This window comes from Vanacampus margaritifer, chromosome 9 (genome assembly GCF_051991255.1).
Source record: "Vanacampus margaritifer isolate UIUO_Vmar chromosome 9, RoL_Vmar_1.0, whole genome shotgun sequence".
Classification (NCBI taxonomy): domain Eukaryota; kingdom Metazoa; phylum Chordata; class Actinopteri; order Syngnathiformes; family Syngnathidae; genus Vanacampus; species Vanacampus margaritifer.
This window is the reverse complement of record NC_135440.1, coordinates 12,752,155-12,778,793: the sequence shown is the minus strand read 5'-3', so window position 1 is coordinate 12,778,793 and position 26,639 is coordinate 12,752,155. Positions and strand designations below refer to the sequence as shown.

General features: G+C 37.0%; 1 long non-coding RNA gene across 1 annotated transcript; it reads left to right on the top strand.

Annotated features, from left to right (window-relative positions):
• The first annotated feature begins 11,586 nt into the window (after positions 1 to 11,586).
• Positions 11,587 to 19,950, top strand: LOC144058219 (uncharacterized). The gene is made up of 2 exons (XR_013295406.1): positions 11,587 to 16,388; positions 16,829 to 19,950. It is a non-coding gene; the product is annotated as an uncharacterized LOC144058219 (long non-coding RNA).
• The last annotated feature ends 6,689 nt before the right edge of the window (positions 19,951 to 26,639 follow it).

The following is a 26,639-nucleotide window of genomic DNA, read 5'->3' as shown; positions in this document are numbered from 1 at the left end:
ACATGCAAGAGTGAACACAGACACAAAATCATGTACAATGTTACACTATAGACTATATTTAGTATTATTACTTGGAAAATGTTGCATGATGCAGGCATTAATATACACATGTCATCTAGTATTGATTGGGTAATATTAAGAACAGCAGAAATACAAACAGTATCAGGAAAAAAAAAGTTTTTTTTTTTTAGACGCATGGCAAAAATGTAAGCTCCAAAAATATACAGTATAATAATGACATGTTTGCAGGAAACTAAAAATAATTTAGCTTTTGGACCAAAGACTCAAATATTCAATGATTGTGCAAATATTGAGTGCATTCAAAAAAAAAAAAGGATATATGTTGGGGGGTTTTCTCTAAAGAAATGAAAACACTCACACACACTTTCAGTTTTTGTCGTTAAGGGAACGTGGGAGTCATATGAGGTTTGACAGCTTTAACTGAACCAATAGAAACTTAAACCGCCTGCTTGACATCTGGTGTCACGTATGGTGTCAGATCCAAATCAATATTAGAGAATAGAATAGAGTGCCCCGTTACTCCCTCTCCTCTGTCTCCTTCGTTCTCCCCCCTTTCCTTCTCTGTCGTTTCAATCTCCATTATTTTACGATCATGTCTACCGGATGTTCCTTTGCTTCTGTGAACAGGGTGACCCAGAAGCCACCAAACAAAAAAATAATGGTGACGATAAGACTTACAATCATGTTTCTATTCATTGCACTTCCACATAAGGGTCAAACTATCACTATATTAAAATTGAGTTAATCTCAGGATCTTTATTTTTCCATTGAAGCTAAAAGGCCTATAGTGACAGTTCTGTAGTTTTGAGGTCACATGAAAACAAAACATCCCGTCTCTAAATTCTCACCCGTCCTTGCCCCTCCCAGACCACCCGCATCAACAAGTTGTCCATATGTATAGCTGTCTGATTACTTGTTACACTACTTTCCACTTGTCTCCCTTTCGTCGTCTCCTCTCTAAGACACCCCACCCCATTTCACCATACACTTTCTCTGCCTTCCACTTTAACCATGTCCCCTCCCCTTGTAATGGAGACCTCCCACGCCAGGAGCAGATTGCCACACACTCATCACCCCCTCATCTACTTCCCAATCCCCCGGTCACTCTTTAGGTTTCAAACTCCATTTGGCTGATCCATTAAGAAATGATTTCGAAGTGATTCGGACAGTTGAGGCGAGCCAGTTAGAAAGCCAGCTGCCATGTAAACCATTCATTTATTCATCTTTACATTGATTAATGGAGGGGTGGGTCAAGGGTCAACCTTTTATTGTGCAAGTAGCTTGACCTGAAAACAAATAAATACGGCTGCCGTCCTTCTTCCCCGATATCTGACACTCGTGTTCTTGTTAGACCATCGGTGGCTGACCTTGTTTCGTGACAGTTGGCTGAAAATTAACATTGGATAGAGATAGCAGAGCATGTTTCCAACATCTGTTCCATGTTTGAATGTGGTGCGGTACGAAAGTGATTTCACATGCTGATCTGATGATCCAGGTTTTCATTCATGAAATCAAGCATTTTTTTTCATTGTTTTGTTTTTGCAGCTCTACGTGCCATTAGTCTGGTAAACTGTTCAAACTTGTTATATTCCCATGAGTTCTAGCTCCATAGCTGCGTGTCCATTGCAGTTTTTCGCAAAAACAAAAGCGATATTGTACTATTTCGATAAAGTACAATTTCGACTTGTCGGTGTTTCCATTGAAGAGCGTTTCGCTTCTGAGGCGCAATGAGCTCTTTGCGCAAATCCACTACTTCCTGAACTCAGCACCACTCCTTCATTTTCTGTCCTCAGTAACCATGACGACAATGGCCAGACACACCTGGATTAATCAGTTTGCCCAATCATGAAAGACAGGAAATAAAAGAGTGGTGCTGAATTCAGGAAGTAGTGGATTTTGTATTTATTTTTTATTTTTTTCCCCCTCTGTAGAGCTCAGTATTGTTCATTCATCATGTCATCATCATTGCTCTCTCTTTTTTTATATATTATATATATATTTTATTTTGAATGTGGGTGAGTATGTGGGTGAGTATGTGTGTGTCAATGTGCGTGTGCGTGTGTGCATGCGTGTGAGTGTGTATTCATTAGTTCACCTAAAACCTATTAAAAAAAATCCCATAGCGTTCACCTAAATCGAACACTTCAGAACCCAGCCAGAGCCGTGAGGCCGTCAGGAGACCCGAGGAAGGACCAAAGAAAAGAAAGGAAAGTGAAATCCAGCACCGACCAGACACCACCCACCACCCACCGGGCCAATAACCAGAGTCCTTCACCAACCCCAGAAACATCCAAATTCCAACAAATCAGGGAGACCTCAAGAGACCAACTACAGGAAGTAGTGGATTTGTGCAAAGAGCCCATTCTCATAATGTCCCATCTCGCGGGATCTCGCAGTTCTGTAGGAGGTGCTCATGATGTTTACGGAAAACAGACGCCTGCGGTTGTTAACATTACTTTAAAAACATCTTCCTCCCCTCATCGAACGTGTTGGGCAATTTGGTGTTGGTGTGTGCGCGCGCTTATAACTCGTATGGTGCGGACGGATGGATTTCAACGACGACGCGCGTCGTATGTCGCTTGTTGCCAGGGGCAACGGCCATTTCTCATGCATCGATATGGGCGGCATATTGGCTTTATAACTGAATCACTTTGAGCTTAAAAAGACTTGTTATCCCCTCCGGAGGCAGCTCCGACACAAAAGCGAGTGGCCCCCGTACTTCCTACTTCCTTTCCTCCGTGACCGGGCGGGGGGTCACATGAATACAGGGAATGCGCAAAAAGTGTTTCCATTACACTTTTGCGAAATACTTCTATTTCGACACGCCTCAAAAACCATCTCATGAGAGCGTAAAAACTTTTTTGCGATATTTGAGAGTTATTTATTTTTTTTTAATCATGTGTTTCCTTTACCAGCTTGCTTTTGCGCAAAACTGAGGGTAATGGTAAAGGGTGCCATTCAAGAATATTGACTGGGTGTGAGAATATACTATACGACAGTAACATAAAAACTATGGAGCAAATAATTAAGTACTGTCTGTAGGGTATTAACGAGCTGAGCACTTTGATACAGATTTACAATGCTTACCCAGTCAACAAAGAAGCAAAGCCTTCACAACGTGTGTGACCCGATACCTGGTTTCTCAGTCCGCTGATTGACAGTAATGCTATTTAATCAAATGTCAAACAGCGCAGGTTTATGATACACAAGCCAACCTTTCAATCGCAGCTTCAGGTGAAAGGAATTTGTGTGTACTATGAACAAAACACACACGTTGCTGAATGCAATAGTGAGCAGTCAGTTCAAGCGGTATATCTGTCTATTATGTGTGTTAGTTTAAGAAAAAAATGAGGGGGGAGGAAAAGTCGTCAGTTCAACGTCTTGTTTATGTGCTTGTCATTTATTCCCTGTCAGTGGTTGTGTATAAAGGGGGAATTTCTCACATTTCAAAACACTCCCCTGCCACTTCAGAAATAATTGGCCAGTTTATTGTGCTGAAAAGACTCCATGTCCAGTAGAATTTCGTTTTTGTTCCCACAAACAATGCAGCTGCCAAGTGCTCTCTCCCTCACCTCTTTTCTTGCTGACAATGTGTCAACATGGAGATGTCAGCAACAACGACAATAAAAATGTGATTTGAGAATGATTGAGATCGCACATTGGTCAAGTCTCATGCTCATTCATTACTGTACAATGGCGGTGGAGTCTATTTTGTAGGGATCGCTGAGTGGATTGGGTGGAATAGCAAAAATTGATTTTAGTGCACCTGAGTAGTTTTGACATTATTTTGTCTCACTTCCCAATTTATTTTTGTTTAGGTAACAAAATCATATTATTCTACAAATTGTTTTTTTGTGTGCAACTCATTTCAGCTGAAATACACCATGCTCCATGCCCCAGTGAGGATGTGTTCTTATTACAATAAAATCCAAACTCTTTGTGTTGAATCATGTAAATCTCACATGCCAAGAACTGCTGAGCTCAGGAAAAAGGAGCAAAAAAAAAAAACTCATTGACTTTGTTTGATTTTCTCCCCAGGCTCACTTCTTTCATTATCTTCTCATTTGTTCCTGTAACCCACAGTGGCTCACAGTAGCACATGATTACACTGAAGGAGTGTTAAAACAACAGGTAATGGACTCTATAGTTGTTGACAGCGCAGCTGCACTATCCGGATTTTTGTGCCAACGCAAGCCTTGATGCGTTTGTTTGGGAGTCATCATAATTCATTCATACATGTGACAGCAGTGTGCATAAAACTTTGATATATGATACATGGATGGCAACACTCAAAATAAGCGGCTTACCATCGCAGTTTGCAAGGATTTTTTTTCACTTCAAATCGACACATTGAAAAGCAAAACTGCGAGTCACACGCACATTACAACACTCTTATATCGCATACAAGCAGAAAGTCAAACGCAAAAGCAAAGCTTTTCAGTTGACAACACTGGAAGATGGCAAAAATGACAAATTTGTTGCTTGTTTATTATCATGATGACTATAATTGACCATCATGACATCACACAGGGTGTTTATAACCTTAAGACAAAAATCTGAACTACTCGAAAAAGTTTTTGTGTGTCTGTATGTGGTGTTAAATTATGGAATAATCTCTGTTTACAACATAAACTATGCAAAAGTATTTATCGATTTAAACAACGTTATAAACGTTATTTAAACAAATGGTCTGGTCACAATATATTGAGAAGTCCTTCTGTTAAGATGACATCAGTGCTTTCTGTCTGTGTAAATATGCACTTGCTTCTTTTTCTTCCATTATCGGTATTTTGTTCATTATCATTGTTGGTATATCGTTTAATACCGTTTCTGGTATATACTGTCCTACCAGTGTTAGCATTGTTTACTTCCCACATTTGTGTATTTGTGTTGTTAAAATTTTAACACTTATTGTTTCTTATGGTAATGTCACCATGCTAAATCATTTGTATTCTCAATTTTTTCCTTGGTTATTTAATAATTATTGCATTCGGGGTACTTGTTATTTATTGAGTTTTAAGGTTAAGTAGCAGTGTAGCTTGGAATTTTGAATGGGAGATGGGGGTGGGATTAAATAAGTTTTTTTCCCCATTCCATTTCAGGCAGAATTGGACTTTATCCTTTTGTTGTTGATTTTGTTTTTTCTTTCTCTCTTTCTTTTTTTTGCTGTTATTTCTCCTAGTGGAGCTTGACACTGACTGTGTGCTTTGTTATTGCCTGAAACAAAAACAAAAAAATAAACTAAATGAAAATGGTACAGGACAAGCAAATGAAATTAGTTATTTAAAAAAAGGGACAAAAAGATGCAACTAAATAAATTCAAGTATGGTTTCCTTGTCTAAACAAATAGAGTGCATTGAAGTTTATTTCCTATAAAATTACAAAATTGCCATAGGTCTGTTGTAAGACTTTGCGTGGTGCAGGCTCGCTAACTTTGAGAGGGGTGGCGTGGAGGAGGACCGCCGTTGTGTTCGGCTTGGGTTCGAATGCTCAGTGAGCTCAATTGATCTGGAGGTCCATTTACAGTAATTCAACAACATGAGGTGTTTCTCGTGTCGAGATTGCCTGCAGCACAGTATAATTCTGTTTTTATATTCTCTAAATCAAAGGCGCAAAAGGTATTCTTTGTTTTGCTGTAACGCTGTTTTTATACTTGGCACACACACATTTTCCTTGATACTTTGTGGCATATTGGTACACAGAGTGAACAATAACCCATTAAATTTTGCTGCGAATCAGTTTCCCTTTTCAGTGTTTGAAAAATGAAATGATAAAAAAATGGTACGGCCTAAAATGCGAGGCAATTTGCGATAACAAAACTAATGCTTCCATGTTAACAAGTCAACAACTTATTGATACACTTAAACGCACACAAGCAAGGTTGCAATGTTCTCGTTTCCACCAGTCTCAGTCTGACTCACTGCATAAATCCCTCTGATAGTTCTCTAGGGTAGTGCAGCTATTTGACACACACGCACACACACGCGCGTTATCCACCTCCATCATGACTAAAAATGAAGAGATGCTTAAATGGCTGTGTCAGAGTCCCACAAGCAGCTGTAATAAAATATCTCCAGTGTGCATTCTGATCAATGGAGTAGAGAGGAGACGCAAGCTGGCAGGGTTAATGGGCCCCTCTCTTTTTAAATACCATCTGAGGGACTCTGGGGAACAGAGATTGAGAGAGAAGAGTAGGGAAATGAAAATAAGGTAGCGAGCAAGACCAAAAAGAGCAAAGAAAAGCGTTAAATAATGTAATGGGGAAACAGTTACTGTATATCATGGAACAAGGAACTATTAAGAATGTAATACAAGAGTGGGTCAATGCAGATATCCATGGCAACCATTTATTATTTTCGTGTTGAGCATTTGCATATTCTTTATGAGAATTAAGGTCTGTTATGGATTTGAATGTACAGTATATGAACTGCATTATAATCCAACATTAAATGGACTAATACAAGAAAAGTGTAACTTAACTCATTGAATAAATGTTTTGAATAGGACAAGTATGTCAAAACAAGTCAACTTTATATAGCACCTTATGTAAAGAAAAACTCAGTGCTTTACATAAAAACAAAAAAAATCATGGCCAAGCACCCACTCCCTCCTCCTTACCACCCACACAGCCTCTAGACACACAAACAGAATGTATGTGCGTGCCATGTCATTTTGTCAACCCCCAAAAAAAGTGCCATTAAATTTTAGCCTGCTCTCTTGAACATGTATTTTGGTAGAAAAAAAATAAAACAATTAGTCCACATGAGCTTTTTTTTTTTTTTTTTTTAATCATTATTGCTTAGCCTGTAGAAGTAATCCGATATTAACATTGTAAAATATAAAAAAATATTTATACATTACAGCAGAATTTTGGCCATTTTGGCGGATCATGTTGAAGGGCACATCAATGTTTTAGTAGTGAAAGAGAAACATGAAAAGTTAAAACTTTTTGCATTCAATTAAACCTCAAAAATTGAAGACAATTCACTCAAGAAAACTTGATGTTTTCTCAATGAAACAGAAGAAAATAACTTTATGAATGATTATTGTAAAACATGTACTAGTTGTTACATAACAAGCTTTAGGCTCTGACTTCAGGGAAAAAAGAAAAGTGAGACAGGCTAGTATGCGCTCAAAATACAATTTCATTTCAAACAATCAAAAAAGTCAGACAAGATACTTGGAATAATCAAAAACATAAAAATCAACAGAAATTCAAAATAGCAAGAACTATATAAAAAAAGACTTGATTTAGGCCTCGTCCACACGAAAGCCAATTTCAATGGCTCACAAGTTTCTTACTGTTTAGGCCGTTTGTCCAAACGATGGCGCGGTTTCGGAGCTTGAAACCGATCACACACAAAGATTTTAAAACGCGCCCGGATACACGGGGGGTGGGGGGGTGGGGGGGATATAGCACCCACTTCATCGTCCACTTGGACAAACACAAGTGTTTTCCACTGGGCTGGAACAGCTGCAACTGTGAGCACTGATACCAGCATTGATCCAAGCTGGGTTTTTGTAATGGACTCCAATAACAGCTCCATTACTTCTGGCACATGGAATTTGTGTGTGGGGCTGCATTGAAGATTCAAATTCACCCATTTGCACGCACACATATATAGTAACAATAGTCATTCACATTTGAATGAACGGAAGCAAGCGGTTTATGAAACAATACAGAATATGACAATATAATGAATTTACAATTGTTTTTCTTTTTTTTATTGAATCAACAGGTAGCAGCAAACTTTATTTTCTTGCCAAGAAGCAAAGCTAAATTGTTTTTTTGGTTTTGGTTTTAAAGCTCTGCTGTAATCTAATTTTGACATCAAGTCAAAATTCAGGACATAGTGAAAACAAACAAGTGACATTACTGAGAAATGATAAATATTTCATACTATATTAATGCAGTGTACTTTTAAGCTTTTGAGCCACTCCTCCTGACGAAGGCTACACCGTTTGTTTACGGTTCATGTTCAGTTTAGTGAATGATTTTTACTTCAGAGTCCATACACTTAATACATTTCTTAACATTTTACTGTTCAAAATTGGATACACTCAAACGCAGTCCCAGCCAGTCAATAGTGAAAAGTGTAATCGTTCATCCAAGCAATTAATTGTGGTGTTAAACATGCTAGCCATGTTACACTTTGGTTAGTTTAGCCTTTAGCATGGCTTCACAAAAAACAAAATCACTGCAAGCAAGCGTCTGCTTGAATTAAACACCAAACGCAGGGTTGAGTCTCCGCCTCGCTGCTCGCTGGCGTTCGTCAGTACCGGCAACCTCACTCGCTTGGTAAACTACAGTATTGCCCAGCTTTTCAGCGGGTCAAAAAAGAGAGCGCTGCTAAGAACTGCATTAGAGGTGAGCCACTCTTTCTCCTGCTGCGTCTTCCTTTTTTTCTTTGATGAGAGCCCCTTGAACGCTTCCACTTTTTCACTTGTATTCTGGTGGCCATGGTAAATACTTTAACTAATGTTAGCACTATTGCTATCAACAGTTTTAAACAAGTAAATACTTACCACTAGCTCTGGGTGACTACAGACCTGTACAGGACGCCGTGTGTGCACTTTGCAGTCCGTTCCCAAAGCCAAAGCTGGTGCGAAGGAATTTATTTATTTATTTTTAAATGTTGGTGAATATGTGAATGTGCCGATTTTAAGTGCACCGCACCGTGTCCCGCTCCAAATAGCCTACACATGTGTCATCCGCACCGCACCGCACACATCCGTGCCCGCCGGTGCGGAATACTATATATTGACTATAAAATGCAATTGCACCGCCAGAAAATGTTCAATTGCGCAATTGGATCCCTGTTTGGTGTTTCATTTACCTTTCGCCAACATGTCTGTGGTGTGGATGCATTTCAATTTATATTGTGCTTTGTTAAAATTCCAGTGCTAAATAGGCCTAAATATTTTACAATAATTTTATAATTTTAATTAATTACAATAAATGCAATGATAAAAAAAAAAAATTCCATAATTTTTTTTCAGCGTTCATTTCGGTGCATCCCTGATATATATATATATATATACACACACACTGTATTTTGTGATCCACAGGAACTTGTGAAGTATAGCGACCACTGACGATTAACGTGTGTGTGTGTTTGTGTGACTGCGTTACTCGGAAGAGCAACCCATGAACACTGTGAACTCAAGTTCAATGAGGGATATGTGCATCCGTCGCGCCGTCTTCCGCAAACCCAAATCGGAGCCCCGGTTGTATCGCGGCTACAACTACAAGGCAAATTAAATCAATGGTCTTCCCACTGGCAGATGGCTCACTTTAACACTCAGTTAGCCTTTAGATAATTGAGGCGTTGACTCGGCAGCGGTCATAAAAAACGGATGGCTTGTTTATAGGTTTCGCTGAAATAGATCAGCAGAGGTTAAATAAATGAAATCCCATTTGTCAAGAAGAAAAAGCCCAGTAATAATAAATGTCCACCCCCTCCCTCAGACTTCTTCTGCAAACACCTCAGCTGTTTGGCCTCATAAATAGAGGAGGAGAGGGAAGATGTTCCCCACTCCGCGCAGCTTGGACCCGGCGCCTTTCTGCCATTGATAGCAGAGCCGTGCTTAATGACACGCTTCTTCCTCTCGTCCTTCCTCTCTTTTCGCCGCTTGTTTTTCGTTCCTCCTCCCTCCTGCACACAGTGTGATAAGTAGCGAACCAGCGAAGCCTGTAATTACAATCTTACCGAGGAACCCTGGCCCAATCTGTGTATAAATCTCACCATCCAATTACAAGATGTAATAATTTTGCAGTCAAGCTGGTAATGAGGTCTAATACTCATGCATGTGATAATCCTCCCCCCCGGATGCTGACTCTATCAGATGTTAGCTTTGTAATTATACTGGCAGAAAATCATTATTTCATGTTCAGCAGAAAAATGGGCTTGGTGGGGGGAAGTTAATTTTCTCTATGCTCTGTCAAGCATAGACAAAATTTTAATGATCTAATCATTACCCCCGACTATCCCCGACTGCAGTTGACCCATGTTACTTGTGTGAAGCAACATTTTGTTCGTTTAAGAGTCCCTGATATGCAGTAGAGGTTTGCCAGGTAGGAACCGTTTTATTAAGCAATTATAGGACAATAAAACTATCATGCTAATGATATGGAAATCAATATTGTTGGGGCAGCTGTGTCATTTAACAGCTGCTTGGAACATAAATCACATTTTTAATTGTAAGCTGTTAACATTTCCACATTATTGCTTTGTGGGTTTTTCTCCATTAAAAGCTTGTGTGTGCTTGTTTTGTGTGTGTTGGCGGGGCATGTGTCTGAAGAGCTGACACCAATCGTGAGTGAAAAGGTCAAACATTGACATGAACATGTAAACATCTCTGTTTAATCTTTTTGTGCACTTTCTTTTTGTCTGATATGTATTGATGTAAAGATCAACAATATGTCACAGAGTATTCTGTACGGTAACCAATAGTGAGTATATGACTTCACTATTATTTAAGAAGCACTAAATTGCAACTCTTGGTATTCCAATGCACTTTTTAACACAAGCAGGACCACAGTCCTTATATCCGTATTAAGATGCTGATTCCTATCACTCAACTCAACTTTATGTTTATGAAGCACTTTAAAACAACAATCGCTGCATTTTAACCCCTTCGGATCCATAGATGATTGCAGTGGACATGACATATTTGCATGTCTAAACCAATAAAATAGATGTCAACACTTCCGGTGCATGATTGGATCCTAGCTAATGAAGGATATTATAACATTTTAATACCTATTTTCATATATCGATTATTGTTACTGATCATGAACATTTAATTCTTCATTTTAAGTTTGTCAAAGTGTCTTGTGTCCTGAGCAGGGCACATGATGTTGACCTCGTATGTTCTGGGTTAAAGCTGGGACCATATTATTTAGTCTAGAAAAGTTCCTTCTCATCACTTTGTACGAAAACATATTTTCGCCCTTGATTTTGCTATACACTGATTGGTCCAGAATTTCTTGTTTTATTTTGTACACGTACATTGTGGTCTTGAACAGAACTTGTTTTGCTTTTCCATTAGTCACGGTCATTGGTGCTTTTGGGTCAAATGATAAAGTGAGATTTTGTTATGAAGAAGAATATGAAAAGTGCCTTGAAAATATACATATTTTGGCTAGAGACGAAGACAGCTGCAACTGCACTAAGAGTTCTATTGTTTGACATGTCCTTCAACTGTATAACACATTTGCTCATTCATGAAGGGAGAGATATTCTGCTTGGAGACTGAATTGTAATAAAAGGCTGGCCCTTCGAGAGGAGGGTGTGCATTGTTGATCAAAACCTGTCGGAGTTTGATTCAATGGTGTAACAGGAGATCTCCTCTAAGAATTATCCTGCGCAGGAAACTCTGTTCATTTCTCATCTCACCAGTTGGTTTATTGGACACGCAAAAAGTTATGGATTAACTACACCCCTCAGTTGGTGATTTTAATATACCTTCTTCAGTTGGTGACCCTCCGACGGCAAGGCGTTTGACGGTTGTTGCGTTCGCGGACGGTTTGAATTCCTGGCGCCATATTAATTGAGGTAAGTGGAGATCTTATCCACGTTTGAGGAATTCTTTCTGTCTAGGAGCGCTCCGGCCGCCATGCGTTCTTGTAAGATAGCCAAATCAAGGGTGAGATTTGTGTGAGCAGAGGTAGAAGTTTAAGTTGTTTGGTTGTATGGAGTCAATAATTGTGGAATTTCCTACGGTATTTTAAGTATACATATTTGTGGTGCACATTGAATTGAATAGCGATCGCTAGTAAGTCAGTCTGGGAAACATTTTGTCTTTACAAATTTGTTTTTACAGACGATAGATACGTAGATAATTGATTTGAAGTCTATGTATATGAGATAAGAGATATATGAAGTTGAGAGTAAGTCAGTCTGGGAAACATTTTGTCTTTACAAATTTGTTTTTACAGACGATAGATACGTAGATAATTGATTTGAAGTCTATGTATATGAGATAAGAGATATATGAAGTTGAGAGTAAGTCAGTCTGGGAAACATTTTGTCTTTACAAATTTGTTTTTACAGACGATAGATACGTAGATAATTGATTTGAAGTCTATGTATATGAGATAAGAGATATAAGATGAAGTTGAGAGTAAGTCAGTCTGGGAAACATTTTTGTCTTTACAATTTTGTTTTTACAGACGATAGATACGTAGATAATTGATTTGAAGTCTGTGTATATGAGAGTAAGTCAGCTGGAGAAGCATTATTCTTTTACCAGCGTTAGATGTGTGGGCATTGGTTTTACGTCCATACATATTTAAGTTGAGAGAAGTCGGCTCAAAAAGCATCTTTGTCTTGATCCCTGCCTGATGCGCGGGAGAGACAAACACTTTGTTTTTATGAGTAATAGATTCTTGGGTAATTAGATACAAAGATCCTTGAATAAGTGTTGCCGATTAAAGCTGCGGGAGGATCGACTGCTTCATTTTCTAGGGACAAAGGACTCAACTTATAGGAAGTCAGATTGACATAAAACGGATTTAGTACGCCGTTTTAAGATTAATCGATAGGTCTATGAATAATTGGATATTGACATTTTTAGACAAGATATAAGAGATAAGATGTATTGACTCAACTCGTGGAAGTCGGGCTGACTAAAGCATATTTGATACGACGCTTTAGATCAAGCCAATAGGTCTATTGAATATTCGTGATTAAAATTCAAAGACAAAGAAACTGTTGAAGCTGGGGTAGCGCAGTTGACATCCGGATATTTATGTGTTGATATGTCGTACAAAACGACATGTCTTGTCTGTCCGTTGTGTGTATGCCGTCTGATCGGTGAAGAAACTCTAACGTTACGGTAAAATCTTAAAGGGACCGCGACGAGAACAGTTGATTAATTCTGTTATAAGTGAGACGTCACTTCATTTAAATATTAATACAACTGAACTATGATAATCTACAATATAATATAATACAAATCAATAAGCTATAAAATACCTGAGTTAATAATTAAGACGAAACATGGACACTCTATTTGAACTCAAAACACAGTGGTTTGACCCGAATGGGATTCCGTTGAGTTTAGATGGGATGACGCTGGATAAACAAATTGGGAACGCATGCGCTGTGGCTATAGGGATTTTACCTACAAAGGCTAAACGAGAAACAAAAAAAGAACTTTGCGACTGGATGCAAGACGGCTGTAGAAAAGGTTATTTTCCGTCATTACAATCTGCAGTGTGTCTAATCTCTTTGATGAAGAACGTTGAACTTGCATGTGTGAAAAAACGTCACGAACTAGATGAGCTGGTGCAACACACATCTGTAATTTCTTCGAGTGGAAGAAAAGCCAGAAATGATCGAAAGCTTGTTGACAAAATAATGAATAATGCTAGAATACTAGCTTTAGGTATTTTTGTGAAGTTATAACCATTTATATAACTAAATAATGATATAAGACTAAATGATTTGACCTGATATGACTTCCGCTAGTCGGAATTAAAGCTTCCGGATTAATCATACCGTTTAAATAATGACTTAAAATGTAATTAATATTGAACGACGGGACTTGATTATATTGTGAAAAAGGTTAGTTTATTCTAATAAGATATGGCATTTGTTCGATGGTTTTAATGACGGCAATTTAACTTTGAATGTGCGTACACGGCGACCGCCCGTTAATAATGTTATGAGTGTATGTAATTTTATATAGAGGAGAGTCCCGGACGTATCTTTAAGAAAAGTGTATTGAAAAAATGATGAATACTGAAATGTTGCTTTGCAAATAAAATAACTGTATAATACAAATTTATGTAATAAAACAAATTAAGCCGTTTAATAAGCGCTAAACGGGATAAATTAATTAGACGGTAAAATTACTAATAAAACTTCTAACGCTAAAACCCGCAATTGTCTGCGTTAAATAATTGAACGACATTATATAAATTGTTGCCGTAACTGATTTTATAAGCCCCTTACATAAATTTCTTAAGCACTAATGTTGAATACTTAAACTGGCTTCAAGAGTGCAAATACGTCATATTTAAAAATTATGTTTGCTATAAAACGAACGAATATTAATACACAAATAACATAGAGAGGTATAGTTTTAAGATATTATAAAATTTAGATGCATGTCTTATGCTTGTAGAGCATGGGTGGCTTTGACTGATTGTAGTTGCTATGACTCATTCCCTTTCTCGGGTTAAAAAATGCCAACAGCCATCAATCTTTGTAATGAGGTCAAATAAAATGTTTTTATAAAAGGTAATGTTAATTGTGTGATTGTTTTAGATTAAATAGTTTAGTCTCTACTCTTATTTTAATAATAATAATAATAATAACTAAAAACAAATAACTTGGATGGCAATTAATGTGGAATAATTCTTATATAGATGATTGTTTTTTCCCTTATGATTTTGTTTGTGCGCGAGAACATTGTTTAATAAATTTTAAATATCTTTTCAGAATCAGGAGACACACCCATTAAGGACAATTGGGGTCGCACCAAAGTGCCATGTTCCGGTCCTGGGGATGAAGTAATGTGTTAATTATAATTTAAAAGGAGTTTTTTATTTATTTTTTTCTCCGACGTTTATAAATAGAAAGTAATTTTAATCTCTCCTGAATATATTTAACCTTTGAATTCGACATTTGAAGTCTCATTACAAACAGACTGGGGAAGCTATCTGGAAGAAACACATTTTTGACATAATTTGAGGTGCGATGTAATTAAAAATCATTCCTGCTTTGACGTTTGACCAAAGGCTGACTTTACGGGCTGCGGCCTCCATTGAGAAAACATTAATTGAAAACTACACACTTATTAATTAACTATATTTGTAAATTGTTAGAGTATATCTGTCCTATTTTATCCTAAGTATTATTTATGAAGGTATGCAAAACATATTAAATTAAATATTGTAAACCATAACAAATATTGACATATAATTAGCAATTATTTAAAATTGTAAACTTTCATTGTTTTAATTATTATTTTTTATTATTTTTATTTTTATTTAATTTTTTTTTTAATAAAGGAAGTTTTTGGTTTTAATATTTACTGACATGTTATAACCTAAATACTGTTGGGGCAGATTTTAATGTTTTCAGTCGAGTGAGGATTATTGGTCAAGGGTCATTATTTCGGAACAAAGTCAACTGGCGGGACACAGACCTCTTTAAAAACCCCCACCCACAAAGAAACTGCAACTGCCACCACCATCAGAGGGGCGTGATGCAGCCATCATCACAAAACATCCTGCCAATACCTGATGGAGAGGGGAGGTTCCTGGCGCCACCTGTTGCAACAATGACTGTGCCATCATATACAAATGTGATAAAAGAAAAACTGCTCCACTGCCCAATGCACACAATGCTCCGCACGAACTGTCCTATGAAAAACTGCTCCATATGCTCTGCACAAGCGTCCTTAAAGCATTCCTGCGTCCAGAACTGTCCACTACGATGGTGACTCAACCCCACAAACAATGCTTTCCTTGAATTAGTGATACCAGGCCATATGATGTGATACTGACTGTTTACACTGCACTCTATTTTTGACAGATATAAGGTGATAACATCTACAGTAAAACATTTCGTAAATATAATGAACTGATTGACAACACTATATACACACAGATTTATTACATTTTAAAAACGTTTGATGTCTATTTTGATTTGATCTGATTTGTTTATCTCTGTCTATTTTGAAACAGTCAGCTTTTTGGACAAACGTCAAAAAGGGGGACTAGCAAGCTTAATGGTAACATTAAAACTAAGGGCAACTTTATGTATTAATAATAATTGATGAATTGGCTGAAAACTGAGATTCTTTGTAAAATTCATTGGCATAAGCTACAATATTTTTATAGTACAAAAGATAATACAGGTAAATTTCGTCTGGTTTCAGAAATTGAAACAGCTAATATGAATACAGATAAGATACAATTTATTTCAATCTTAATTATTATATTTTACTTTTTTAAGTTTGGTCTTCTAGTGTTTTCCCGAATTCTCTTTTGAAATTTAAATAGTTGCTTGGGACGCATTGTCGAATTTGCTGGTTAAATGTAAAATTTTCCCCTCTTTCTAAACAAAAAGCAAGCAAAATTTATTTACTGCAAAACTTTATATATTAGTCTGAAAGAGTCTCTAAAGCGATTTTTTTTTTTTTTTTTCAGATGGGGGAATTATTGGTTGGTCTGGGTATATCGTCGCGAAGGACACAAACAGTCCATGTTAAATAAATAAATTTAAAATTAAAAGTTAGTCTTAATGCGATAATTATAGATAGTCCGTGAGAATGAATTTTACAGGAGGACAATTGGGGATTTCCTTGACCATGGAGAAGGAGTAAGTTTTGGCAGGGACGGCGAAAATAAGGTGAATATGTTCCATTTCTATTTCTATTTTTCCCTTGGGGCCCTGGGGTTAGATGTTATTTTTTGATTTTATTTGTTGACGAAAGTTGCATTTATTTAATGGCTGGAAGCACATCCATGCTATATCTATAACAATAAATATTATAAAACATTCCAATAATTATTACATTCTGTAAACAAAATTGGCCTCGTCAGATTTGAACTGGCTAAAGATTTTCATTTTTTGCATTTAAGAATGTGCTCAGGTCATTAAAGTCAGCCAAAGGCTGGATCCTAATTAAATGTCACAACAAACAGAATTTTTTCCCACAGGAGAGGCCTACAGAACTTTACTAACATTTACTAACTCCTAACTATATAACACTACCAAAATGCTCTTTCAAAAAGAAGGGATGCGAATAAATGTTTATTAGTGACTAAATGAAAATATTTTGCACCCAGATAAGGTGATGAAAAGGTCAATCTAGTCCAGTCCACGGGGCACCTGGTTCCACATCTTGCCTATTAGACCAGCCGGAGGTCCGCCTTCTACTCAACCCCCACCTTCAGGAGCCAGCCACCACCGGGAATCAACAGAGAGACCAGCCAGCTGCTCCAGTGACCAGACGTGCCAGCCGAGAGGCCATTCAACTGCTTCCAGTGTCAGCTAACGAGCTGAGGAATTACTACATGAAGATTGAGTTTCGCTGAGGACGTCTTTCGAATGGAAACAGGAGGAATGTGTCCCTTTTTCCAGGGCATTCCACAAAGAATGAGTCACAACTTGGGAAGATAAAATCCCGGTGACCGATTTTTGCACCCCTGGCAGTTGGAGAGAGGCAGAAGGACCCTCTTCACAAAAAGGCTCTGTTCAACCTTCTGCTGATGCTGCTCAAGGAACCTGAGTGCACCATCCACACAAGAAAATAAAGAAAGTGACGACTGTTTAAAAAAAAAAAAAAAAAGAAAAAATCACAAGATGGCTGCTTCGAAGAGACAATGCGTCTTCAATTGCGTCTGCATTACGACACTCTTTCTTATACTGACTGTTATGCCAATTTTGTGTTTTTGGGATCCCCTAACCACATCTATAAACGCAACCACAAAAATTCGGGCTAAGCGAGACATGAACTCTCCACACATTCCCTGGGTTATATCCAAAACGTATGATGACTCAGTCACGGTGACAGTTGCCCCAAACACAAACACCTCTGTCAAAATTCCCATTACGTCATTAAAGGGATTTAGAGGATGGGAAGAGACAAGGGGAGGAATATGGGTGAAATATTGGTGGTATTTGACAGGAAATGTTGCGCAACTAGATTGGGGTACTTTTATAACCACCCAAAGTGGACAATATTGGCCACCGGGAAAAAGCAAGGAGGCTGTTTTCTTTTCTAAAAGGACAACACTGCGTAAAATGGGAGGTCAACTAGAATTAACCTTTTCCATTCCCGACGGGAATATACGACCAGCTAATGTAACTCTGTACAACACCTCCTGTTTTGGATTACTGTTATGGGCATGGTCCCACGGCGTTGACCCACGTTTTCCTATTCTAATCTGTGTAAATAAGACTATGAGTAAGCTAGACCAACCAAAAATGACTAAATACTCAATGGAGAATGGGATAAAAGCTGTAAGTGTACCGATTGATAGTGTAATTGAATGGTTTAGGGTTACTACAGGAGTATCCAAAAGCAGCAACAATTGGCTATTGCTAGCACACGAGGCAGCACACGCCTCTGGTAAGGAGTGTGTAGTATGTGTGGGACCACGACCTTTATTGAGAGTAATCCCGGCTAAAATCGAGGAACAATGTATAATGGAAATTATGAATAAAACTGCCCCAAATGCCAAATGCTCTCAATGGGATAAGATATATCCACTAGTGAATTTGCAGACAACTAAACCAATATTTTCAAAGGAAATTGCAGATGGTAATTTTTCATGTATTAAAATGACAGGTACCGGAGAACAATTGGGAGAACTAGATCACATTTCACACTGCACTACAATAATAAATGTGGGTCAAAAATTCAAGCCGCAATCAAGGGCTGACATTTGGTGGTGGTGTGGGCATAATCAGATATTTGACAAGTTGCCTTGGGATGGCAAAGGATATTGTGCTCTCATCACCCTTCTTCTGCCAGTACAACTTTTTCCCACCTCGGTTGATAACCTTTTACAAATGATTGACACTTGGGAACCACAATCTTCTCCTCCTTTCCATAGAATTAAACGATCTTCTTGGCAACAGGAAAATGTCCCCACCTACATTGATGCGATTGGAGTGCCGAGAGGTGTGCCAAATGAATACAAATTGACTAATCAAATAACTTCAGGATTTGAATCCCTAATTTGTTGGTGGTGTACCATTAACAAAAATGTAGACAGAATTAATTATGTGCATTACAATGTACAAAGACTAGGAAATTGGACTCAATCTGGATTTGAAGCTGTACATGGCCAATTGGCTGCCACATCTTTGATGGCTTTTCAGAACCGAATTGCACTTGATATGCTATTGGCAGAAAAAGGGGGAGTTTGCTCAATGTTCGCAGATCAATGTTGTACCTTCATTCCTAATAATACCGCACCGGATGGTACTTTAACTATTGCAATTAAGGGACTCCGGACACTTAATAGAAAGATGAATGAACACTCGGGTATAGACACTTCGCTATGGGATAATTGGATGACTGTATTTGGCCGCTACAAAACCTTAATTTCCACAATTTTGATATCAATTGCTGTATTTACGGCTCTAATAACAATATGCGGATGTTGTTGTATACCCTGTATTCGTTCCCTTTGCGAGAAAATTATTTCTGCCGCAATTGAAAAACAGGACGTACGAAATAAGTCTTCTTACATGATGATGGAGTCTGTTACTTCCTCAGCCCGGCCTGCTGCAACATCCGATGTAGATCCCGCTGGAATCTTTGTGTAAAATGTTTAAATATTTAGTTATTGGGCTTAGTGTTTACGTAAGCCCAAAAGGGGGACTGAAGGATATTATAACATTTTAATACCTATTTTCATATATCGATTATTGTTACTGATCATGAACATTTAATTCTTCATTTTAAGTTTGTCAAAGTGTCTTGTGTCCTGAGCAGGGCACATGATGTTGACCTCGTATGTTCTGGGTTAAAGCTGGGACCATATTATTTAGTCTAGAAAAGTTCCTTCTCATCACTTTGTACGAAAACATATTTTCGCCCTTGATTTTGCTATACACTGATTGGTCCAGAATTTCTTGTTTTATTTTGTACACGTACATTGTGGTCTTGAACAGAACTTGTTTTGCTTTTCCATTAGTCACGGTCATTGGTGCTTTTGGGTCAAATGATAAAGTGAGATTTTGTTATGAAGAAGAATATGAAAAGTGCCTTGAAAATATACATATTTTGGCTAGAGACGAAGACAGCTGCAACTGCACTAAGAGTTCTATTGTTTGACATGTCCTTCAACTGTATAACACATTTGCTCATTCATGAAGGGAGAGATATTCTGCTTGGAGACTGAATTGTAATAAAAGGCTGGCCCTTCGAGAGGAGGGTGTGCATTGTTGATCAAAACCTGTCGGAGTTTGATTCAATGGTGTAACAGGAGATCTCCTCTAAGAATTATCCTGCGCAGGAAACTCTGTTCATTTCTCATCTCACCAGTTGGTTTATTGGACACGCAAAAAGTTATGGATTAACTACACCCCTCAGTTGGTGATTTTAATATACCTTCTTCACTAACCAATCACAATCACAAGTTGATTTGCATGATGTTCATGTTTAAAAAGTTACATATAAGCTTGCTAAGTTTACAACACGTTACGCCATACTATCCTGGCGTCCACTATAACTAATAATGAGATAACCCCCAAAAAATGTTCCATGTTGTTCTAGCCCAGCAGAAAAAATGTGGGTCTGAAGTGGTTAAGATGGTACCCAGGTGCATTAGATACAATGAAAACAGCAGTGGCCCTAGAATTGAACCCTGTGGAACACCATACGTTCCAATATGCATGTAAATGCATATTGAACTTTTTTCTTCTTTTTTTTTTTTGAGGAAAAAAAAAAGAGTTATCAGCAAGATCTTACAGTAAATCTCCAGAGATCCGTACATTATAACACTGTCCATTGAAAAACAGCCATCTATTTTCTTTAAGACTATGAAATTATGGAAGCAGTGAGAGCATTTTCTTCACAATATTCAAATTAAAATATGTTGAAAATGTATCCCACTGTCAAAAATGCTACAATAAATACAAAGCCATGAAGACAATAAACAGCATTGATGTTTCCTAACACATCCTTTATTTACCAAATCTGTAATCAGCTATGCACATACATTTATATTCCCTGCCCTTATATGAACACAATAACCAAATAAAAATCTACTATTATTGGTTATATTTAACAAGTATTAAATTGTTGTGTTTAATTAAGGCTTGTCATTAAATTATGTAAAATTGGACAAAAATGTTTGGATATGAAAAGTAAGTGGATCATTAATAATCGAGTCAGGACAGAACACTCATAGACGTCAGATCGTGTCCGTTTTCAGTCACTGGAGATATTTCAGGTTGTATAGGTTAGAAGGTGCCAAAATGTCCAATTGCAGCAGCCAGATAAAACCCCAACAAGACAATAAGGTTACTCATAACACCACAGCAGCAGACAGGAGAGAGAGTTGTACAGTAACACTGGGGTGTCAGGGAAAGGAAAACGCTGCATGCATGCTGTGATAACATCTGAGCTCAGCTGTCGAGGGGTCATGGCTGGTGGAGCGCGAGATATGGCCGTTATTAGAGATGATTGATTATAGCAGGGTGACCCAAAAGGATCTTTAACAGGAGAAATTAATAAAACCATGATCAGTGTCTTTCATAAAAAAAAGCTGAGTTTTAGATATAGGCTATGGTACTGCTGATACAAAATGCAGATGGCGTAGATACAAGTAAGGACAAAGGTTGGGCTTTGTGACACATGTTGGCCTAATCTGAATGTCAGTAAATGTCAAAGATTACACAGAATTTTTGTCCCACATAAAGTTCAGTGTTAATACATATTCTATTTGTAGTTTTGTGCTACATGCCAAATTTAAATGGGAAACATTTTCTATGCACCACATATCATTTGTATTCTATTTCCACGTTTGAAATTGTATTCATTGATGTACAATGCTTGAAAAACAATGTTGATTCCATTTTAGTATTGGGTTAAAAAACTGTGAACGTTACCGTATCCCAGGCTGACATTGTTATTTCAGTACAAGGAATACCTTAATTAAGGCTCCTTCAAGGAGTGATACTCAAATCAGCATGCATTGCTCACCGGGCTATGTGTCACTATTTGCTCAGCATGATTGATGAGCATCCTATTCCCAAAGTGATATGAGTGATTATTTGATGATCAGCCATCCATTGTGAAGCATGCATTTATTAGTCCTCATAAATGTGCTTCACTAAATCATGCTTATGACCTAATGCCTTTAGATATTCTAGCCAAAGACAGGTGGACCAAATAAAATAAAATAAAATAAAATAAAATAAAATAAAATAAAATAAAATAAAATAAAATAAAATAAAATAAAATAAAATAAAATAAAATAAAATAAAATAAAATAAAATAAAAGATCCATTAGGTTTAGAAACTTCATATTTATTTAAGTTTTATTTATCTTTTATTTATTTTTACTTTATTTGATCTTTTAAATGAATTTATTTTTTATGGACATAATTTTATTTTTGGAATTACTGGTTTTATATCCCTTCCACTATACCACCTCCTGGTCTCAGTTGGGTTGTGGTATTCCTGTATTGGTTGTAGTGGTTCTCCTACTCCTTATGTATGTATGTATGTATGTATGCATGTATGTATGTATGTATGTATGTATGTATGTATGTATGTATGTATGCATGCATGTGAGGATTTGCCTATTTTATTTTATAGTTGTTTGTATTTTAAGATCTGGATTTTTTTTATTGTCACAGCACCTTGTAAACATTTGTTTTTAAAGGTGCTATACAAAACAAATGTATTATTATTATTATTATTATTATTATTATTATAAAAAAGTTCCTCCTTTATTATACTACAAAGAATCTAAACAATTGAAACCTAAGAACCTAAATTAATTGCAAAAATAAAAATAAATACCTACAAGATGAGAATCAAAGACCAAATTGGAACTAAATTTAATGCAATCAAGTGTGTTGCAAATAAGACCGCAGGTAGAACACAATGGTAGCTATCAAGCTATTTGGGCAATACACGAGCAAGGGATTATAGCGTAACAAAATAAATACAAAACTAACAAAAACAGGGGTGGTTCAGTCAGTGTGGGAACATTCATGAGAGCGGGGTCATCACAATGAAAATTCTAAATGGACGATATTGCATTAAGCCTCTTAAAATACTATTTATGAATATATAATAATTACTGTTCTGTAATGAGAGTAGATGTATACAATTGACTATAAAATATTCACATAGTGTAATACAGATACTTAATGCAGATAATTTAAAGTAACTCAAAATTTACTATTACAAATGATACCATTACTACCAAATATTGAGTACATAAGATTAGAATCAGATTTATTGACTAAGTATGTAAAACCCGTCCGAGAAACACAAAAACTAACAATGACCAACAGAGGGAGATATAACGGGAAGCCTGGCGGTTCGCCAGTTAACACCCTGAGTTTCTTAGATGGAAAAAAGGAGACATTAGGAAGGAGGACTATCATATCTGCATAAATCTTCCAAAGCCATTTTAAAGTCTATCTCAGATTAACTTCACATGCCATTTAGAGTTTATCCAAACATAATGTTCATCTGGCATCTGTGCCACATTAAATTTATTTAGTGAACATTTCGGTCACACATGGAAAGTTAACCAGATGGTGCTTCAACAGCAGTCAGACAGCACACACACACGTACGCGCACACAAACATGTAGACAAACAGCCCCGTCAAGGAGCTAAGGAAAGATCTGGTCCCTCTTTTAGTCCTCCCTTTGCCACCTTCTCCTGATGTCATTCTATGTACTATCTTTATGGCGGTCCATCTCAGGACACAGACGACTCTTGTTTCGTTATTTTAAACGGATCTAATCAGCAGTGTGTTAAACAAGAGTGGATCTTTTATGCATTGGATGTTAAGACATGGAAATCACAGCTGTAGAGCAAGTGAATAAACAACTCCACCCTGATTCAATTACAACGGCGGGGTCTGTGCCTTTATCTGGTGTGGACATCGTTTCAATCAAAATGCAAAACAATCGAATCCAATAGATTCAATAGCTAAGATAGGACGCAGACTGCTGAGCTCGGTTGTTTTCCAAAACACGGGATGAAGACAAGGCCTGCCGCCTGTGTTCTTTTTCTTTCTGACAGCTATCAAGAAGTTCCCATTTCCAAACTCTATTACCATATGTGATAACATTCAAAACATAATTGAAAAGTATTGGAGAGAAGGATTGTTTGCTATTTTCATATTACAGTATTATTAAACCACTCAGTTTTCCAAGACGTAGCCTGATGCACTTTTTATTCATTTCCCGTCACCATTTTCCAGTCACTTCATGAGCTCTTCTTAACTTTTCGCAGCAACATCAGTACAGTAATTATTGTATAAGATCATACTTAGCGGGAATTGGAAAGTCGGCATTAATGGCAGGTTCATGTAAATGTTTTCTCTCCAAGCTATGGATTTGATAGCATTAGGATACAGGCCACTGCACTTTAGCTTAGCTTTAATTAACTGAGCCAAAAGCACCATGACACACATTTGGAACAATCTTAAGATGAACGGACGAGAGCGAGAGAGAGAGAGAGAGAGAGAGAGAGAGAGAGAGAGAGAGAGAGAGAGAGAGATCACAAAAAAGAGACGCTTGCTTCTATTAACAATCATGTTCAAGAAAATTGAATGTAAGGAAATGTACAACAATGTTAATGCTAAAGCATGGTCTCATCTACAATAAGGTAATCTAATAGAAAGCAATTAATTTAGGACACAGGCCACTGCACTTTTCACCAATTTAATTAACACATGGGATAGTTGCAAGAATATAAAGCACCACAGCCCATGAGGTATTGGTTAATTTGCTCTTCAATTAAATAAAGTGGAACTTTTTTGTCTTATAATTCAGCACCGGTCACAATTTGTTTTACATTCACACATCCTTAGACCTGATGTTAATATTAACATATCGACACAACTTCAAGACAAATTTCTCTTTATTCATGATGGTTGTCATTGTTCATTCGTAGGGATGGGCGAGTATCGAGACGATACCTTATTTCATGGTATCAGTACTCGTTCAGAGGGCGAGGTCAGTATTTTATTATCAGGAATTATAAATTATAAATTAGAAGACTAGAAAATTTATATAAAAAATGTTTAAGGAAAATGCTATATTGGGATTTACTAGTCTTTCTTTAAAATTATCAGTCAGTTTTTTTTTATTTTAGTTTTTATATTTTATGTATCAAACGTACTAGAGGTACGCTACGCAAGAGTTGAATACTCGTACTGGTTTGTTCTGAAAAAAGAGGTATCAAACACCCCTAATATATTTATATATATATATATATATATATATATTACTTTAATTGAATTGTATTAATAGCCATCAATCACTGTTTTTTATTTGAACCTTACACTAAACAATAGCGTTGTGCACAAAAGTACCATGTTTTTTTAAATTAAAGTATCAACATCTTGTTTCTTCCGCCCCTTTTTTAATACACCCAAAGTAAAGGTTATTGAAGTAAGGCACACTTTTCTCAGGTTTCCTTACATCCAAACAAGCATTTTATAATTCATCGCCAGGCCATGACAGATGAGTCCTGCTGGAGAATATTAGAAAATGTCTCGAATCTCATATATATGCTAATAGTATGCTGAGACCGCTTGGAAAGTGTGGCACACTTTTTAATCTGTTCTTGGTACTAGTAAGACCACTGTGTGAAAGTGGAGGAGACAAGTCATTGCACTTCAACAATTTATGATCAGCATTTCAGTACCAAGACAGATAGACTGAGAGAGAGAGAGAAAGAGAGAGAGATTATTCATAGCTATTATGAAAAAGATGTAATGAAAGTAAAGTTGACAAGATTTGATTGTGTAATTTAGAACATGTTATAACAAATATATGATAAATATAAATAGCTTAGTTACTATGCTTTGTTGACATCCTTACAACTTTCATTTTGATTTCTGACAATTGGTGTTCTGCATGAACATATATGCATCCAAAAGCAAAAGACTTCATACAGAGACATTTTGGATTATGAATAAACACTTCATGCATTTATTTACTCGGGTATTTTTTGTTTCAGGTATTTCACACATTTTCATACTTTTTCATGTGACTTTATCATTACTTTATATTGACATGTAGTTTTTCAAACAGTTAAATTAATCTTTCAAAACGTTTTTTTTTTTTGCCATATTTTTTAATGTATTGTATCATAAAGTTCACCAATGATGTTTTACACTTTCTTCACCTACCTTGGGATTGTCAGGCTCGCATTTCTGGAGTGGTGCACGTCTATGCAAATTTACATTAAACGGTAATGCAATCACTCAAAGCCCATGATTCCTTGCTCTATTGGAGCTTGTGATGAGGCTTTGATAACAGTCAGGCTGGTCCTTTATTTTTATTAAATTAGATGTGTCAAAGATGAAACTCTTTTGTTGAGGGCCCATATGTGAGCCCTAGCACAAAGGATAAGATAATTTGTCGATTGTTTTGCACTCCAAATATTAAATTTAGATCCGCCTTAAATTAAACAGCCACTTGTTTGTTTTAACGGAGGTGCACTTTGTTTGAAAGAGCTTTAGTAAACAGTGCACTAGTTTGGGAATGTTGGACGTTCCGGTGTACTGAGGGAATTTCCTTTGACATGTGTTTGGTGCACCTGGTGGCTGAGAGTAAACTAAACACTACACCTGCAGACCACGTCTACAAATTGGCACAGAGAGTTTGACGTGAATTTGATGGCGGTGAAGACAGACACATTGAGACCGCAGCTCGCATCAGACTTACACTGGACACGAAAATAGAGCTTTATGAATGTTAAAACGCTACAGTACATATCCTTTTGAGAATTAGAAAGTGCTCAAGTTCTAAATTAACGTCATAACTGTACAAGGGTGCAGCAATTTGTAACTGCTTATGTTGTACTTTCTCTCTGCTTTTCCATTTAATAAGGATCCTCAACTATTAACAGACAAAAATTATTACACAATTACACCTCTTA